Raw genomic sequence first — 21,074 nt, 5'->3', positions numbered from 1 at the left:
GAGGGCATTTTTTCCCAGAACAGTTTTAACTGAGCGTGGCCATATGTCACATCCCGTAGCCAAGCCTTATTGTCTGGTACTCGCTTCCTACCCCAACAAAATGCTACCTGTCTGCGAGCATACAGCAACAGTAAAGCATGTAATTTGCGTCTGGTGGGTACTGTGTCATGTACGTATCCTAAGATCCCCAGTAACGGAATCGGTGGGTCCTTTCTACCAACAATCTGATTTACTGCACTAAATATCTCGCTCCAAAACATGTGCAGATTCGAACATTCCCACACCACATGAAGAAAGGTAGCCTGGTCCTGTCGGCTTCTCCAACATCTAGAGTCCTCGCTCAACCCCATGCGATGCAGACTCACTGGTGTCCGGTAATACCTATGTAAGAACTTGAATTGTATCAACCGCAACCGATAATTTGGCGGCAGTTCAGTCAATTGATTACAGCAATATCTCCATTGCTCCTCCGTCACCTGTGGACATAACTCTACATTCCAAAGTTCCATTGACCTTGGTTGCAATACTGGGTAGTTGGCTTGCATAACTGTGTACAGTATTGTTATCAATTTTTTGGGTGACTTTGACTTTAATACATTTTCTAGCGGTAGCATCGTCTTGGGAGCGTCAGGGAACTGTGCGTTCAGCATACGACATGCTGTGCGTAATTGGTGATATAGAAAATTCTCAGCGAACGGCACCTCATTATCATCAATAGCTATAGGGGGAGGTCTAAAGAGACCCTCCGGATAAAGGTCAGCAAATGTGTGCAGTTTCAGCTTAGCAAGTAGCGTCTTATCAACACCTTTCTCCATATACGCCAGCAGCGGATTGCTTGCTAATAACATTGATGGCGCATATAATGTCACCATACCTGCTCTCTTTTGCAATTCACGCCACACCCAACATAATGTTCCAGCTGTATCCACATCTCCCCTCGGTCGACTGATAGTGCGGTATAATGCCACCCCTAATGGCGTCAGAGCCACAGCATCCCTTTCAACTGCAACATGGGGTTGAAATGGAGTCTCATGTACCAAAAAGTGGAGAAATTGAGCCTGCGTGCATAATGCATATAAATGCATATCCGGAGCCCTGAACCCCCCCTGTCGCAAAGGAAGAGTCAGGAGAACCCAGGAGACCCTGGCCTGCCTTCCCGCCCACTCCAAGCTCAACAACTGCGAACGCAGCAGACTGAAAAAGTGTTTAGTAAGTGGTATCGGCACGTTCACAAACAAATAAAGAAACTTCGGCAATATAACCATTTTAGCCAGCGCTATTCTACCCGCCACAGATACAGGTAATCGTGACCAGAGAGCCACTTTCCCTTCTAGCCAGGTATAGGCCCTCCCAAAGTTTAGTGTCCAAATATCTTGAAGTTTACGACTCAACCATACCCCCAGGTATTTAACTTCAGTAGCCTCCTATCTAAGGGAGAATTCAGAGCAGACTTCCTTTGTGCGATCAGTCAGTGGGAACACTACAGATTTTGACCAATTTATAGTTATACCTGCAAATCCTCCAAATCTTATAAAATCCCGCAACACTGGGTCAAGGTTCACCTCCGGGTCCAGAATATAGAGCAGAGTTCTTCAATCTGTGGGGCGCGCCCCCCCCAGGGGGGCGCGACACCATTTCAGGGCGGGCGCGCACTCCACACTAAGATCTTCCCTTTGTTGGGGTTTTGCTGTTTCGAGTCGCAAGCCTTCAGCCTTTTCAAATGGGATTTTTTTATTATTGTAGAGCTTCGGTAACAGAGGGTTGGAGGGGGTAGGGAGGGGAAATAGATGCCCGTGCTTTTGTGATGTAAACAGCTGAGTTAATTGAGTTAAATGTCCCAGGAGGTGTGATGTATTTACTATGGGTACTGTATCGATCCCCCTATTTCTGACCCTTGTCTGGTTAATAACTAACTAGCAGCCATTCAACGGCGCAAATACCCGTTATCTGATTAACCATACAACGGCACAGAAGCACGTTATCAGATTAGGTCATAGCGCACGCCACCTCATTAGGCACGCACTATTTCTCCAGCCCCCTAAAAGGCATACGGAGTTCTCAAAACAAACTCAAACCTACAGCGACCTGGGAAAATCCCCGCAGCCATTGTTTTGATTTCACCGAGAACTTCAGTAAAGAATGTGCTAACGACCAGTCCGTATGACATCCTTATTGACGTATTTATGTCCATCCTTACGTCAATCTCGGCACCTTTCAGGTATAAATATTACCGACATTGCCTTAAGCAAACACACGCGGTGGTGACGAGATTGGAGCAGCGAGACTTGCCGAGGAGCCCAGCTGAGAGCGAAGCCCACAGACGCTGCCCCTCCTTTCTGACGCGCTGAGAGGATGCTGCCTTTTCTCCTGCCGAGAAATCCAGCCCGGCGCTTCCAGCAGCCCTTGCAGGCAGCTGGGATATCAAGCCCTGAGATAGAGATACCAGCCCTCCAGCCTTCTAAATCCCAGGTACAGAACTGAATAACCCCTTGCAGAGAATTCTTGAAGCAGACCCATGGCAAAGCAAACTTAACTTAAACTGTTATTTATCTACTCCCGCCCACGTATTAGGCTTAGGTCAGGTACACTGGGGTAGGCGTAGTTAGAAACACCAGTTGAGTACGATTAGTCAATGTATATATGTATGTATCTATTTTATCCATTTTAAGTATCATATGGCTCAGAAACCATATCAATGCTTTTACAGTATTATTTTATAATTCTGTTTTTACTGTATGCACTTTACTTAACTATAAGTATTACAATGATAGCGATTCATTTCTCATGTACGAGAAAAGAGATTGATCAATAAATCACATCTTTTATTGAACACGCCCGTCTCTTCCTTTTCTCTACAATCTGGTGAAACTAAGAATGCACTAAACTGAGTAAAATAAGTTGTCTTTTGTTTTCACACGACTCTAGAGATACACTCTTGATTAGGGGAGAGCAAAGTTGTCATGTTCTATGGTTGTCAGAAACTAAATCCCTTCTTGTCTATCCAGGGAGGTTAAAATCCTCCTTGTCTATTCGAGAAAGTTTCTAGTGAACTCTGAGCTAGCTGGCAAACACTAAACTTTAAGTCTAATATCGTCAGTAGAAGACCTAGTTAACCTCTGCCCTAGGTCTATACTATTGAAGGTATTATTCCAATGCGCAGAGCCTATTGGGATAATAGGAACTACACTACATGGCGCCCAACCGTTTGGATAGGCGATAAAACTAACACAAGATATTAGAGTAACTCAGTCGTGCTTTTTCACACAGAGCCCTTTTTTCCCATAATACTCCAAAGACGTCTGGAGTGGGTGAAAGGTAATATCCGCCAAACTTCATAGAGAGGAGACTCCTATGTATGGTTCTTGGTTTATTCAACGTTGAAGGATACACTGTTCCAAAATATTGTGCATCTAATCTTTGTTTCCATAGAAACCTGATCTGCAAATAAACAAAAAAACCTTCTTGACAGTAGAATGTCAGAGACGGAGGAAGAAAGGTAGATCGCTAGAGTAGCAGCTGAACTCATAGAAGCTGACAATACTCTGCTGCAAAATGACCCGAATGCAATACTCATCCCGGTCAACATAAGAGAATCTATAACTTTAAAACTTATAGAAAATGGACTGACACCGAGAGGTGGTACAGTCATATTCGTAGTTGAGGCACACGAATATCGGCAGACAGAGGTATTCTATTCATGGATAAACTTTCCAGCAGCAAATGCTGTAACAAAGGACTTCCACTATTATAAAATAGAGGAACCTCCGAATGAGTACACTCCTTTCGAGGAGGTGGAAATACCACTCAAATTCCAAGAGCACTTGCTCTTGTTTAATGGCGCCCTAAAACATAATAATCACATCACCAGGCTCGGTCCACTAGGTAGACCAGGAGCAACGTGGCCGGTCCTAGCCGGATACACACCACATCCAGACATTGAAGAAATGCCTGCACCAGAACTTTTAGCACAGCTAAAACAATTAATTAAAATACATAGACAATTAGTCCAATATGTAATGCGGACTTCAACAGTCCAACCAGGTATTAAAATTCCACAGCTGACCCCTCATCAGGGGAACACAAATAAAATTACACCACAGAACATACAGTCCTGTCTGGGTAAAGTACCTGCAAAATGGGAACAAATTCCATTCTGGTTAGCACAAAAAATCACTCAAATAGAGGCGGTATTCCGGGATACCACCTCTCTTGAGAAACACAGGATTCTGACTATCTGCCTTCCAATGGGAATCGCACCACATGTGGAGGACTGTGACACTTGGGGTACAGTCTTTGCTTCCATTTACACAAAAACACATGGTGTTCCATCCATGTCAGTAATACCAGATGTGCTAAAACAAATTCAAGATGAATACGGTCCAGAACCTGCTTTAACTCTTGCTATGAAATTACTGAAAGACTTCAAGCAGGTCTCGGCAATATTACTAGCCAACATAAAAGGAGAAGCAGCAAATGTGGCGATCCGCCAGAGGTTGAAAGAGACAAATATAGCAGACCAACCATTTGAAATTGCCAGAATCATAGAAAAATCCTATGAGGAACTAGGAAGAGATAGTTTGGGTGGAATACCGGTGAAACCCCAACTAATTGAAAGTCCTGAAAAGGTATTTATTAAAAATAATCTAAACAGTCAAAAGAAGAGCTGGGATGGAAATAAACAATCCAATCCAAAAGAAAAAAGATTCCAGTCCAGAGGAAGGTCTCCTCGGCAGAGAGAAAGATCTCCGGACCAAGGACGCAAGTCTCCCCAAAGGGAGCCCTCTGTGAAAAAATACAACCTTAGAAATAGGGATAATATAAAGAAACCTGATAGATATCAAGATATTGATACACGTCCCTCTCAATCTTTTCAGACTTCCTCGCAGAAATCGGAAAGAAGAGGACGATCAGAACACAGGGAAGAGCACGACAAGTCCAAAGACAAGGAACCTGCTCATCCAAATAAAAAATTACAGTTTCCAAAGAAGAAGGTAGCCAGTATTAAAGTAATTAACCATGCCGAGAATACTGAGGACACAGCTGAAAAACGGAGAATGGGCTCAGACAATGCTAGACAGCGCAGCAGAAGTGAGCATAGCTCGCAAAGTCCTTATGAATCATCTGGAGACAGTGGACACGAATGAATACATTCAAGTGGAGACTGCAGATACCAGAGTTAGCAAACCTCATAAAATATATGAAATAACATTGCGTATAGAGGGGGATAAGACTAGAAAAATAAGGGGTCTTTTTTGGGATAATCTCTCCAAGGGCCTCGCAGGGGACGCCCGAGGGTGAGGTTTCAAGGCCAGAACAGGGGCAATTTTCAGAATCACCAACAACATCAACAACTAGAACCCCAATTTATCAGAGAGACCCGCAATCGGCAGTATTGGGGTCAAGGAATGTAATTCCTATTTTCAATTTGTCATCCACTTCCCTGGACACTTGTAGTGAGTCTCTACTTTCCAAGGGCCTTTCCTTTGTGCCCCATGCACATGTAAATACTTTTGAACTTTATTAAGACATTATTTCTTTTTTCAGGAAAGTTCGACTTAAAAAGTTTTTTCAAATAAATACACACAATGATGATGAACTCTGTACCAATAAGGAACTATCACTACCCTCTACCTTTAGTCCATCTTTGGACCAAGTAGGCCCTGAAGTAGCGGCATTTGAATTGGTAGTGCTTCAGAAATTGAATAGAACTATGAAATACATACCTAAACCTATCTACAATCTTAATAGAGATGAATCACTCGCCCTTAAGTCATTGTCCATGAATAACAATCTGGTTATTAAAGCTTGTGACAAAGGTGGGGGGATTGTCGTGATGGACTCGGAAAAATATAAATCGAAAATGAGGTCCATGTTGAGTGATAGCACTACCTATCAGATGATCACTCTCAATCCTTCCAATATTATCTCCCAAAAAATCCAACTCTTAACCAGTGAGGCACTTTCGAATGGAGATATCAGCTCTAATGAGTATGATTTTCTCAATCACAAAAAAGGTAAAACAGCTTGTGTCTATGGGTTACCCAAGATACATAAAGATGTGTGTGATCCTCCCTATAGACCTATTGTGTCTACTTTAGGAACATTAACAGAACCACTGTCTAAATTTGTAGATCATTTCCTCAGACCTCACATACCAAAAATTAAATCATATATTAAAGATACTGGCCATATGATTACTAGAGTTGAGAACCTATATTGTAGAGCCGATAGAGACATTCTTGTTACTATGGACATTGAGTCCCTTTATAGTAACATCCCCTTGAAAGAGGCTATAAAGGCGACAGACTGGTTTATTGACAGGCATAACATAAATTGCTCAAAACAATTTCTTATTGATTGTCTCTTTTTAGTACTCACCGAGAATATATTTGAATTTGATGACTCCCTCTACCGTCAAACAAGGGGAGTAAGTATGGGCGCTTCGGTTGCACCATCCATTGCCAACATTTATATGTCGGCTTTCGAGGACAGATTCATTGGCAACGAGATTGCTCCCTTTTTTGAATCCATTTCCCATTGGTCCAGATACATTGATGACATCTTCTTTATCTGGACCAATGGGGAAGATACCTTATTGGAATTTCTTGAATGGATTAATATGGCTGACATCAATCTCAAATTTACTGCCAAGTACGATACTCATCAGGTAGAGTTTCTTGACCTCCTGATAAAAAATGAGAACAACAAATTAATAGTTGATCTGTTCGTTAAACCCACTGCTCGTAATACGTTACTTCATTTTACCAGCTTTCACCCTAGAAGTCAACGTGATAGTATCCCTTTCGCCCAGTTCCTACGAGTTGGTTGGAACTGTACAAATCTTAAAGATTTTGACATGCAAGCGTCAGAGATGAGGAAGAAATTCATTGAAAGAGGATATCCACACAGATTAGTGAGGAGTTCCTATAAGCGAGCAAGATTCTATGATCGTGATGCCCTATTGAAACCTAATGATGTGAAAAGTAATGACCAACTTGTTTGTGTCATTAAACATTCTACGCAAAAGACCGTGTCAAGCAAATTATTAACAGTAATTGGCACATTTTAAACTGCAATCCAACATCAAAGAATACCCTTCCTAAACCACTTTTTGCTCATAAACGAAACAGAAATATAAAAGACTTGGTTCTCCACTCGAGATTCGACAACAAAAATAGCCTCTCTCAACGTTCATTGCTGGATAATTTGCCGGTACGTGGAACAGTACCTTGTTCCTCCTGTAAATCATGTAATAATATCTTGAAAGGAGAACACTATACACACAATGGCTTCACTACAAAAGCATGTGATATCTGGAACTGCAAGACCACAAACATTGTATATTTTATCATATGTCCATGTGGTTTAGGCTATGTCGGCGAGACCTCTAGATCTATCCAGACTCGTCTTACAGAGCACAGATCTGCCATTAAAACTGGAAAAATGGTGGCTCCCTTGGTAAAACATTTCATGGAGAAAAAGCATAAACCCGACGAATTCCAATGGCGCATCCTCGAGAAAATAAGAGTACCAGACAGTAAAGGAGGTTGTGCTATTCGTAAAAAAAGAGAAGTTTATTGGATTTTTGTTTTTAATACATTTTCTAAGGGATTAAATTCTGAAATCCCTTGGGAAAATGCTATATTCTGAGCATTCCCTATATTCTGCAGCCCCCTTGATGTCATTACATGTAATGACTAATAACTCTGAACTATGGAAAGATTGCCCCGTTGTTTATATAAAAAATATACTCTCACTAATTAAATTAATGCCTTACATTTCGTATTTGGCTCGGATAGCCATAACATAATTATTAATACAGTATGCGGGTTTCTCCCTATTTAGGGATCTTTTATTTTGCCAATTTTCATTTGATTTTATTATTTTCTTTGGTTTTTGCGAATCTTTCATCGTTCTTGTTTTTAACAAGTTCTGCAAACAATCAGCAACCTAGGAATGCTGCTGCTTTCTCATTGAAACTGGCTCCACTATATCGTATTGACGCGGTTCCTTTAATTAATTTCATGTCACCAGACTTTTGTCACGTGACCATTGACCGGAAACTATTTGAATCACTGTCAGGCACGTCCGCATTGCTATTACAACGGACAGCAGACGCCGACAGCCATCTTCTATCGTGCCTCTATCTTTGCTGCGGTAAGTGCGAATGCAGACCCTGCCGGCAACCGCATATATTCACGTCTACCCTTGTGTGTTATTTTACATTTTAAACACACTTCTGACAACCCGTGTCGTGGTTTTTTCATTTTCTTTTGTAGATCCGAGTTATCCTTCTCGTGGTCCGCAAAGGAAGTCTTGCCGCCCGCATTTTATTATACGCGGCCAGAAATATCCCCGCCTGCATCATTTTGGGCGTTCCATCTGTCATCTCAGCTATTGAACTCACTTAAGAGAATTTTGCCTTTCCTAAAGTCATTGGTGAGTTATTTAATAGCATATTAGGCTGTTTTTGCAAAAATTTTCCGTTTTAAGAAATTGAATTATATTTTGATTCTTATTGCGTGTAGGGAGAATTGCTACGTTTCTTCAGCATATCTCGCTTGCGGAACCGTTCCCCCTGTGCTGAGCTGCTTCACCGTAATCATATGTTCTTACTATCTTCCATTTATAAACAACATGATTATTTTATGAAGGTGAGGTATTAGGACATTATCTTTATATTTACCTTGGATTTCGTCACCTCTCCTCCTGCATCTCATTAATATTAGTTCCTTTAATTCATTAGGTGACTCTGTTTCCGAAACTAAAAAGGATAGTTTTTATTTTTCTGAAAACCTTGCTGCACAACACAGAGGTCTTTTTAGAAATTAGCGAAAAACAGGTGTACGTCTACACTTTTTTAAGTAAGTCCATCCATATTTACAACGCTGCATGTTTAGTTTATGAAATCATTTATAGGTGACTTGCATGTTTTTGTATTCTATTATATATGCCTTCTCATGAATAAGTTCGCTTATACGTAGACCCTATGAAATGTCATCTGTAGGAATTTCATGCTTAATCTTCTGTGTTACCACCTGATGGACTATGACTTTTATATGTTTTGTAACATCATGTTTTATGTTCATGAATGTTGTCTTGCCTATAGGGTGCAATGAAATATTAATCATGACAATTATATTTCTGATTCCTTATGTTACTATATGTAACAAATTATTATAAATCTTATGAAATTGAATCTTTATACATGTACTCACATGCACAGATGTAGTAATTTGTTACCTATAGGAAACTTATGTCATATTTACAACATTATATGACAGTTTGCCCCAAGTGGTCATGCATTACAAAATGAAGTTTTTTTGATGCTATATCTGTTTTCTTAATAATCGTTCTTTGATTCTAACTTTATTAACTGCTCTATTAGGGATTAAAATATATTGTGGAGGATTTATTTACAACTGTAATTTTATTATATACAACTATATTTTAATTGGAATTTTTCTGCCTTTGTTATATGTTTACAGAATTTTGTGTGGCTCCTGAAGAAGGCGTTGTTCTACGCCGAAACGCGCGTCGAGAAACATTCTCTTGCCACTCCCGTTTTATGTTTCATTGGTTACTGTTTTTTCTTTATTTAGCTTTATTGTGAACATTTATGTATAGTTTTTATTGTGATGTATTTTTTATCTGAGTGTACTATTTGATGTTGCTTATTAAAAATTATATGATTTTAATAATAATTTTTTGTATTAGTGATCTTCCCCTCCACATATATTAGTCCCCTTGTATGTATCTTAATTGCCTAGGAATTGTTACATATACTCTCCAAGGGCTATGACATCCTTCTAGCTGAAAGAGACTGGCCACCAGAGTTTGTCAGGGAGTGCCCTCATGGCGAAGAAATAATTATGCCTGCCTTCTCAAATCATATTCCAATTCATAAAAAATATACACTTGCAAGAAAGTGGGCAGTAGCTCAAGCTCCTGCTTTATATAAAGATCATGTAGGATGGGATGAGGACTCTCCTCCTCACAAAATCCAGTTAAAATCACAACCTACTGCACAGATGCAGTACCCAATTAAGCAAGAAGCTAAAAAACAGGTAAAAGAGATCCTAGATCAACTTGAATACCAGGGGGTGATTGAAACTTGCACCTCTCAAATGAACAATCCTTTGTTTCCTGTCTCCAAACCGGACAATTCATATCGTCTTGTTATGGATTACAGACACCTTAACTCATGTTGCAAAACCTTTGCAGTACAAAACTCGCATAGTGCTGCACTAATGAATAACATAGTGCGCAAAAAATACAAAACAACATTAGACATCTCTAATGGATTCTTTTGTCAAAATATAGCACCCGAGAGCAGATATTTGACCGCGTTCTCAATAAATGGCGCGCAAAAAAATTTCTGTTGTTTGCCCCAGGGGTTCAAGAACAGCTCAGGATTATTCTCAGCGAGAGTAACAGAGTTACTACAAACATATGATGACGAGGCATTATCTTATGTCGACGACATCTATCTAACAGATGATGACTTGGATACTCACTTGAAGAGAGTGAACACCATAATACTTGGATTCGCAGCAGAGGGTTACAAATTCAACTTTAAAAAGTCAAGAATTGCCCATCTAACAGTCCTGTTTTTAGGATGTGAACTATCAAGTGAAGGCAAAAGCCTGGCTGACAATTTCCTAGAGAAATGTGCTGTAATCCCAGCACCTAGAACACTAAAAAACTTACAATAAATTCTAGGCTTCCTAAATTTCGGAAGAACTTACATTATAAATTATGCAGAGAGAGTTAAACCTCTCTATGATCTTATAAAACCAGATTTTAAAAGAATCAATTGGACTCAAAAACACACAGAAATGTTGAGATCCTTACAAACAGACATTTTAATTAAAACAAAATTACAAACACACGCAACCTTGTGATTCGAGTCATCCCAGGAAGATGCGGATTCACATACCTGACCTCTAATGAGGGAGAAAAGGTACCAATTGCATACAAATCACACTTGTACACAAAAGCTGAAATGAAATTTAGCCCAATGGAAAAGCTGTAGCGAAAGAAAGAGCCCTAGTACAAGGTAAACGAATAATCATCGTGACACCGATACCAGCCCTGGAGGCGGTAACAAAGGCAAGCATTCCGAATGCTAAAGCACTCCATCCGAGATGGATAAAATGGGCTAATTCTCTTGCTGCAACAGACGTGGCATACGAATTTGATCCCAACTTAAAAACACAAGAATTTCTCCAATATGAATTCGAATGTCCTCCGCCGACCGAAATTCTGCCTCTAGAACACTACGGCTGTATTATATATACAGACGGATCAGCACAACCCGCAGTAGGACGTAAACAAGCTTACAGTGCTGCGTGCGCGATTGTTAAGGGTCGCTGGCACGAAGGAAAATTTAAACCAGTGGTCACTAAAACGCAATCTCTAGGCGATTGTACTGCTCAAAGAGCGGAACTACTGGCATTCAAGATGGCGCTTGAAAATACAGATCGAGAATTCCCCACACTCATAGTGTGTGATTCGTATTATTGCGTTCAATCATACAATGAATACTTGCAGATCTGGGTTCAGAATGGTTTTAAAGACGCAAAGGGTAGCACAATCAAGCATAAAATGCTTTGGGAACAAGTAGTTCTTTTGCAAAAGGAACTACAAAAGACTCACGTGATACATACACTGAGTCATCAATGTGATGGCGTTCACGTTGCAGGGAATTCATTGGCTGATGAGGCCGCGAAGGCAGCTGTGCAAACGGCTTCCGTAGCTGCCATCACCCGGTCAAAAACAAAAATAGACAGCGAAATATTACAGGCTGTCAGCGCTACAGTAAAAGATGCGATAGAAACACTCCCGAAAGGCTTTCCAGTAAAGTACTTATACATAACTGATGCAAATAATGTTCCGTTTGCTCGAATCCCTGGAGTGGGGGATAGGGCAATTCCAAACATGGAACATAGGTTAGGACTCATCATAGCGGCACACGAAGGGCTTGCTTCTGTACATGCTGGCGTCTCAGCCACAGTATCATTATTAAAACAGAGATACTGGTGGCCACAAATGAGAAGACAAACCAGGAACTATGTTCTAGAATGTGAAATATGTCAAAGAATGAAGGTATCGACAGTGAGACGACCAGCACAGACGCCCCTTCTAATCTCAGATAAACCATTAGCCTGTGTTTACCTGGACCACTGTGGTCCCTTACAAAGGGATGGTAACTATAAATATATCTTAGTCGCAGTGGATTCATGCACGAGATTCATATGGATGTGGCCCCAGCGATCGGCTGACGCCAGAACTGTTATAAAAGATTTGTGAGTCTTTATCGGCACATACGCAATTGGCATGCTACATTCTGACCAGGGTCCTGCTTTTAGCTCTCCAGCTTATAAGGAGGCCATGACCAGCATGGGCATTGCATTGCGGTACTCTTGTCCATTTCATCCTGAGGGAAACGGAATCGTAGAAAGAAAAAAACGTGACATAAAGCAATCTATAACAGCGAAGGTATTAGGTTCAGGAGCTGGGTGGGTCAAACATTTAATAAGTGTCCAACGTAGTCTAAATAACCTGCCAAGAAATTCTCTGAAGGGACTCAGTCCGTACGAACTATTGTTCGGGACTAGAATGTTGATCCAGGACCTTGACAGTCAGACTTCAGTGGTTAAAGATAAATGCTTTGATATCAAAGATCGTTTGGCTATTTTACAGGACTTAAATGAAACAAGAAGAGACCTGAGCAACATAAAGTTGAAACAACAGCCACCAACCACTGAAGAGAAACCACCTGTCCCAGCAAGGCCTGTCTGGATTCCTAAAGTCGGGGATCTAGTCAGAGAGAAGATCGCGGTAAAGAAGGAATTTGGGCCTTCTTACAGAAAAGCAGTTCCTGTCTTGTCTGTCAACGGGACAAGGTCAGTAGTACTACCGCCCCTTGCTGGTAAAAAGGAGAACCGAGTTGTATCCATCGACCTGGTAAAACCACAATCATGTGGCCGATAACAAATAGTAGGCCAAGTGGTCTCCCAAGAAGTAGTAGAACACCAAGGTTTGCTACAAATACAGAGGTTCAAACTAAGAGACTAATCACATTTGAAATGCCTACAGAACATCAACAAGGACTATGCAACAAAGCAATGGAACTTAAACCTCTAAAAACCCAAATAAAAACATTTAGTCGAGACACACCGACCTACAATGAAGTAACATATGACTATGCTGATGAAACAAAGGAAACTTCTAGAACAAAAAGTAATCCAGAAGCAATTGGAACAATAGACAGAACAGCATCCGGCTACTTCATCAACTTCAATGATTCATCTGAAGATCTGAGTGAATTAAAGAATCAGCCATCAACAAAAACCTTTAAAGATAAAGCAAAGGAACTTTTTCAACAACTGAAAGCAATTTATCTGATTTCTCCATGGATTGAAATTTGGGTGGCATTAGGTGCATTTATCCTCATACTTTGGCTCATCATGGTACTATGCTTGGGACATTTCATTGAGGGAAAATATGCTAAAATGGACACAGCAAGCCAGAAAATCAACTTGGTCCTTAAACCACACACATCTTCACACGTAGAGAAAAGAGAACTTTCTTCAGTCAACTTCACAGCCAATCCTATACCCGGCGGGGTAGCATGGGACAATACTGATTATGAAATCTATGGTCCGGTTGAAATCCTGAAGTATCTACACCAATTCAAGATTTCATTAAGTGACTTTGTAAAACCAAGCACATTTGCAGATGATTGGGACTTTGAAAGTATTAATGATATGATGTCTGACCTAGTGATGTCTGCTAAATTTACAGGACATGATTATTTGCAGGGTTCGTCTAATTATGATCAGATGTTCTGCTACAACCACTATGGTAACCATTATCTACATAAATCTGCACAACCTAGAAATGTTTTAAATTATAACCAATGGGAACATTGTGCTACTCCTCCAAAAGGTAGTTCGAAAACATTTTATGATAAATATTCATATTTTTCAGGGTTTAACACAAGTAATGCAGAAACATTTTATTTCAAATTGTCAAATAAGACAGGTATGAAGACCATGCTTACAAACACAAAGTTGATATATTCAGATTCATTTTTTGAGCAAATGAATACATTTGGTTTTGATTTCTGGAACAAAAACATTGAAGCAAAAACTGTTTGGGGCACAAAAGAATGGCAAGTACAAGGTATAGAATCATTGTTTAGAGCCTGCATGATCCCAGAACAAATTATATTTTTGAATGACACTATTCAACAAACTACCTGTCTTGGCCTAGCCAAAATCAAAGATTTAAACAAACCGTCTATTCCAAAGCCAACAACGAACAGTAATAGCTCTATAGATGTTGAAATAGACGTGAACCATATTTTAAACCAAAACAGAACACATCCTGAATGGAAACAATGGTTGATCTGGCCTACAGATACAAATAACTGTCAAGACAGATTCCTGAACAAAACACAGGGGTTCCCATTGACCAGGCCAGACCCTAGATATTCCCAAAGACAACATCCAGGGATAGTTACCACTTACAGTGTGGGCAAGCTCTGCCTTCAATGGCTACAAACATCCACACTGGCAGAAATTAAGCAACACCTAACTTTACTTCAAGAAGGTGCTGACTTGCGTGATTTCATTATGGGACCACGCAAACAGCGTCAAAAACGTTTCATAGCGGCCTCTATATATGCAGCTTATAACGAAGTCTGGAAAGAAACTCAAATTGAGACAGCAGAAAAAATATGGGAAATTGACCGTATTAATTTGGAAAAATCACTTTCTGTGGTGGACAATGGGTTAATGACTCTGTCCTCCAGAATATATTCACTGGACAGTATTGTGTCTTCAGCAATCGATATAATATCGCAAGACTTACTGATGTTACAACACGGTCAGCCACAATTGCGTTCTATTGTACAGCTTGGCTGGACGTTACAAAACCTGCGTTCAGGCTATGTGCCTTGGCGTTTAATCAACACAACGTCACTGTTTAATATCTTTAACCTTACTGATAAACAAATCAGTTTGGCACAAAAGGGTGCTGACTATACAATTCTGAGCATTGAAAAACTTGAGAGATTACAATTGACAATGTCAGAACGACCTGTCATTGAATGGATAATACATGGGATAATAAATATCCCGATAACAACTTTCCAGTTTCAATACTGCCAAAAATATATACAGGCAGGCCAGTATGAAAGGTTGGGTAAAGGGTACATTAAGTCAACATGGAACTTGCCCTATACACACGCATGTGTCAGTAATAAAGGCCAGAATGTGTTTCTTAGTGGAAATAATTGTGCGAGGTCACTAAGCGGTACACTTCTGTGTCAGGGTATTAGTTTGCATGGAGCCTGCGAAGGGACTTCAAATAACCTTTCATGTCACCAGCTAGGCACACCTGCAACACAAATAGAACCATTCTTTAGGAGACTCTCGAACGGGAGTTACATTCTAATTGTAGATCGCAGATGTTGCAGTTTGCTGCCCGGAAAACCTTATCTCATAACTGTGACTACGAAGGTCATGTGCTGTGAACGAGTATCGTTCCCGAACGATGCACGAGACAGGGAGGCAAGGTTATAGCCCAGTTTGAAAATTGCTTCTATTCGAATTGATACTTTAAGCAGAATGAAGACAGTGCTCCTACAGACGCCGACAATGTTAACGTCATCAAAAGAAACGTAAAAGATCTCCATGTTGCAAGGACAACTGCTGAGATTCATTCATTGTTATCAACCAATTCCCCCATACATTTCGCAGAAATACTGAGCGAAATCTTAAATATTTCTGATACAAGCGGGATCTCTAGTGTATTTAAGACAGTGTTTTCAGGAGCTTTAACCCCATTCAAAGCCATCCTGGGTATTTTTCCTGATTTTGTCCATTCCATCTTTGGCGGACTTCCTCTACTTTTGGGACTAGTGGCAGGCTTCCTATTTTTGATCCTGTTACTTCGCTATGGCAAACCATGTCACAGACATAGCACCTGCGACAAGGGAAGAAACGATCCTAGCCATTGGCTACCGGGACCGCATAACTAAAGTCCTTGGACTAGCACGGCTTAGAGACCTGAACATGACTTGGTTTCTTTCATTTAGACCGATGTGGCAACGTTGTGTTATGCCTGTATTAAGGTGCTTGCTATGCGGCGAAGAATGCGTGTTGGACACCTGTCTAACACTACGATCGGATGTGCCAATGGACGCAGAAACTTTGTTGGGTCCGGTAACGGCTCATGCATTGTGCTGTCCCCAGCGGCTACCAATCCTGATGACGGCATTCGTGGCGACTTCACCACTACGATTGAGGGGTAGTGAAGTACGAGATGAAAGCAGCATCGATCAGGTACGACCTTCTGTCAGCAATGCTGATCAAAACATCAATGAAGGCAATCATGCTCATGAATGCATGGTAACAACTTTTTCCGAGTTAATGGAACTTTAGCAAGAAGCTGTTGACAGTTGTTTCGACAGTCTCAATGATATGATGTTTTCACCAGAACAGAAAGAATAACTTTGAGCAAGCTAGCACACGGCGTTCCTAACACCCTGAATTTGGCCTTCGACTTTGAAAATAGACCTAAATGAAAAAAAATTCTCACCAATTTTACAGACAGCGGGACATTTTTTTCTCCAACTCCAAAAATTATTTACTTTTTTTTTTTTGGGACACTTATCTTCTGCTTAAAGTAGAAACTATTCTTAGAGAACTAAATTTCTATTTAAGGTACTCTAGAGACATTAGCTACCCTCTAGCATGTTCACAAATATTATATTTTGTTATGAAATGGTCTCACACTTTTCTTCTGTATAAAGAGCCATTTCATGTGTAATTTTCGCATTTTATTCATGCTCATTTAAAAATATGCGTAATAGACTTTGCATTATTATACTGCTTGAGTGCTTATGGTACATATACTTATCTTTCGTATATTTCCGATTTTCAAAATGCATAAAAATGTATTTTGGGGTGGTACGGTATACACATGCACTACTAGTTTTGTTTACTATGCCTAGATTTGTAAATATGGACATAGCTTACGTGGAGTGGGTGTGATGTATTTACTATGGGTACTGTATCGATCCCCCTATTTCTGACCCTTGTCTGGTTAATAACTAACTAGCAGCCATTCAACGGCGCAAAAACCCGTTATCTGATTAACCATACAACGGCACAGAAGCACGTTATCAGATTAGGTCATAGCGCACGCCACCTCATTAGGCACGCACTATTTCTCCAGCCCCCTAATAGGCATACGGAGTTCTCAAAACAAACTCAAACCTACAGCGACCTGGGAAAATCCCCGCAGCCATTGTTTTGATTTCACCGAGAACTTCAGTAAAGAATGTGCTAACGACCAGTCCGTATGACATCCTAATTGACGTATTTATGTCCATCCTTACGTCAATCTCGGCACCTTTCAGGTATAAATATTACCGACATTGCCTTAAGCAAACACACGCGGTGGTGACGAGATTGGAGCAGCGAGACTTGCCGAGGAGCCCAGCTGAGAGCGAAGCCCACAGACGCTGCCCCACCTTTCTGACGCGCTGAGAGGACGCTGCCTTTTCTCCTGCCGAGAAATCTAGCCCGGCGCTTCCAGCAGCCCTTGCAGGCAGCTGGGATATCAAGCCCTGAGATAGAGATACCAGCCCTCCAGCCTTCTAAATCCCAGGTACAGAACTGAATAACCCCTTGCAGAGAATTCTTGAAGCAGACCCTTGGCAAAGCAAACTTAACTTAAACTGTTATTTATCTACTCCTGCCCACATATTAGGCTTAGGTCAGGTACACTGGGGTAGGCGTAGTTAGAAACACCAGTTGAGTACGATTAGTCAATGTATATATGTATGTATCTATTTTATCCATTTTAAGTATCATATGGCTCAGAAACCATATCAATGCTTTTACAGTATTATTTTATAATTCTATTTTTACTGTATGCACTTTACTTAACTATAAGTATTACAATGATAGCGATTCATTTCTCATGTACGAGAAAAGAGACTGATCAATAAATCACATCTTTTATTGAACACGCCCGTCTCTTCCTTTTCTCTACAATCTGGTGAAACTAAGAATGCACTGAACTGAGTAAAATAAGTTGTCTTTTGTTTTCACACGACTCTAGAGATACACTCTTGTTTAGGGGAGAGCAAAGTTGTCATGTTCTATGGTTGTCAGAAACTAAATCCCTTCTTGTCTATCCAGGGAGGTTAAAATCCTCCTTGTCTATTCGAGAAAGTTTCTAGTGAACTCTGAGCTAGCTGGCAAACACTAAACTTTAAGTCTAATATCGTCAGTAGAAGACCTAGTTAACCTCTGCCCTAGGTCTATACTATTGAAGGTATTATTCCAATGCGCAGAGCCTATTGGGATAATAGGAACTACACTACAGAGGAGGTTAATTCTCAGAGCTGAAATGCTTCAGCTGCAGTGGGAGGCAGGGAGTCTCCTGCTAAAAACGATAGCAAGGAAACAGACAGTCCTGTTCCTTCAGGTTCGATTTTATAGCCAAGTCTGAAATGACCGTCTGTTCCTTGCTTTCAGTTTTAGCAGAGGAGACATCCTGCCTCCCACTGCAGCTGAAGCATTTCAACTCTACAAGTTTAACCTCGTCCTGAGAGGGTTAGCTCTTTGCAAAAGGAGACAAAGTTTCTTTTAAATTTACACAGAGCTTCAAGTTGCCAAAAGAACAATGCCAGCTAGCCATGTGTTTAAACAGCCTGCAAAGTCATAGTCTTGACACTAAATGTGCTTATAAAGAAGAATGTATACATTTGTAATTTGACTTTTCTGTCTTTGTTCCATTTTATTATCAGTCGTGGATCATTCAGGCAGCCCTAGAACACAACTAACAGTGCTGTCTATGTATATTTGCTGTTCAAGGTATGCACACAAAAGTGCTGACAATACAGCTTTTGGTGGCTGTTTATTTTTTGTTTTTGTACTGCCCGGGACATCAAAATAATGAGCTGGCAACCCTAATCATGAAACTGGAAGTGTGTTGTAAGATCAGCACATTTATTTCCTCCAGCCTGATCCCTGGTTAATGCCATAATAGCAATAGTTTAACATATCTGAAACCCAGCGCTGTCATCAATAGCATGCTGAGGTACTGCAAGTGTCCGGGAATGTAACCTGCATTCAGACAACTTACTCTTCATTCTCGCCCTTCACTTTCACGCTCACCCTGCACTCACAGCAATCACAATGCACTCACTGATCACCTTGCACTCACACAATTCACTCGATCTCACTGCACTCACAGTGATCACTCTGCACTCACACCATTAACCCCCTTACCCTGCACTCACAGTGACCACTCTGCGCTCACAATGCACTTGCGCTGTTCACCCTGTACCTCACCATGCAGTCACACAAGCACACTACTCACCCTGCACTCATGTGACACTTCACTCACCTGTCCTCCTTACTGCTCAACCTGCAATCTCACTCAAATAAGACCCACTCTGCACTTACATCCGCACACAAATTCATATGGTCACCTCACTCACCCTGCAGTCACTCCTCTTACCCTACTCTCACACTGTTGCATGGCTCACCCCGCACTCACATGGTACTCCTGCCACCCACACAGAGCATAGGGTTAATGTGCCTGCTACAAAGAATGTGTACCATGCAGATCAAAGAACTGAATGTGAGTAAACAATGGGTAGTTCTATAAAAAAACAGAAATGTTTGCCAGAAAGGTGCTATAGAGAGATGAGGTGCATTGTTGGTGAGTGGTAGTGAGGAAATTCATGGAGGAGGAGAAATGGGGGAGGGGCGCCAAAACAGACCGTTCCACTATATACGACCAGTGCTAGGGCCATCCCTGGATGGGAGTGTTCGCCCCCACCCGAAGTTTGGGTATAGTTGCGCCCCTGTACACAAGAATGGGCATGTCATGCCCCATCAAGGTTTTCTTCCTAAATTACAAAAGGACACATTTACATGCACTGAAATCCAGCCTTTCAGGGGGCCACTTGATAGAGGCAGCTCTGTGTTTGCCCTAATGGCCTGGAATAATTCCTAAACAGATTCTTGTAAATACTGTTTTGTTTCATTTCTTTTTAATGTGATTGATGTGAGAGTCTATTACTATTTGCAGAGAAATGTTTTTGTTTTATGCAACAACCATAAAAAAGTTTATTTTAGATCAATAGGAGTCCTCAGATATGAGAAAGTGGAGGATATCACAGATATTATTCGCTGCAAAATTTGTGGGCAGCTGCTTTGTAACAGTGAAACACTCCTCACTATCTCTGAATATTAGATGTAAACACTTTTAGAATTTCGACCATAGCGCCTGTGCACTGTTAGTAGCCTGGCTAAAGATGATATGTTAGAGCTGAAAGTGAATCATTTAATCTCAAAGCTCTTCCGAACAGGGGCCCCCAAAATAGTATTGGCCCGAGGCACCCAAAATCCTTAACATGTCCCTGCCACCACAAAGTCTGTCAGACAACATTACTCTGAAGTAAAATAGGCAACATCATTCAATTATTATCAGTTCTATTTTTTTTAAACACAAGCCCGACGTGTCCTATACCCCCACTGCTTCAGGCAAGCACCTTATCGTACCACTAAGGAATTCTCAAATAGGTGTTCGTTCAGCGCCATCTCTGTGGACTTTCACCTTTGTCTTCAGATCCATAACTGGTTGTTGGGAAATTATCCCATTATAATGCTGCCTAAAACGTTTGTTAATGCTTTCGAGAGAAGAATTGTTTCTCGTGTACCAACTCTGAGCTAGGGGGTGCTCGAAAAATCTGATAACACTGTCTTCCTTACAGTCAATGTTTTGGCTGAAAATGTCTTGCCTTTCAGTTCGTCGTATTTGTGTGAGATTGGGTTCTCATCACTTGCGGTGCTAAAGACTAAGTGTCATTCAAGACTGGATGTGGAGCACAACCTGAGGATGGCAGTAGCAAAAATCCATCCACAGATTGACAGTCTATGTGGCTAAAAAAACTGCACACCCATCACATTTATTTTGGTGATATTATTAATCTGTCATCCTAGTAAAAACAATTTGCACGGGGGGAGGAGCCAAGATGG

The sequence above is a fragment of the Lissotriton helveticus genome, chromosome 2_2 (assembly GCF_964261635.1).
Source record: "Lissotriton helveticus chromosome 2_2, aLisHel1.1, whole genome shotgun sequence".
In the NCBI taxonomy this organism is placed as follows: Eukaryota; Metazoa; Chordata; class Amphibia; order Caudata; family Salamandridae; genus Lissotriton; species Lissotriton helveticus.
Note: the sequence above shows the minus strand (reverse complement) of the source record.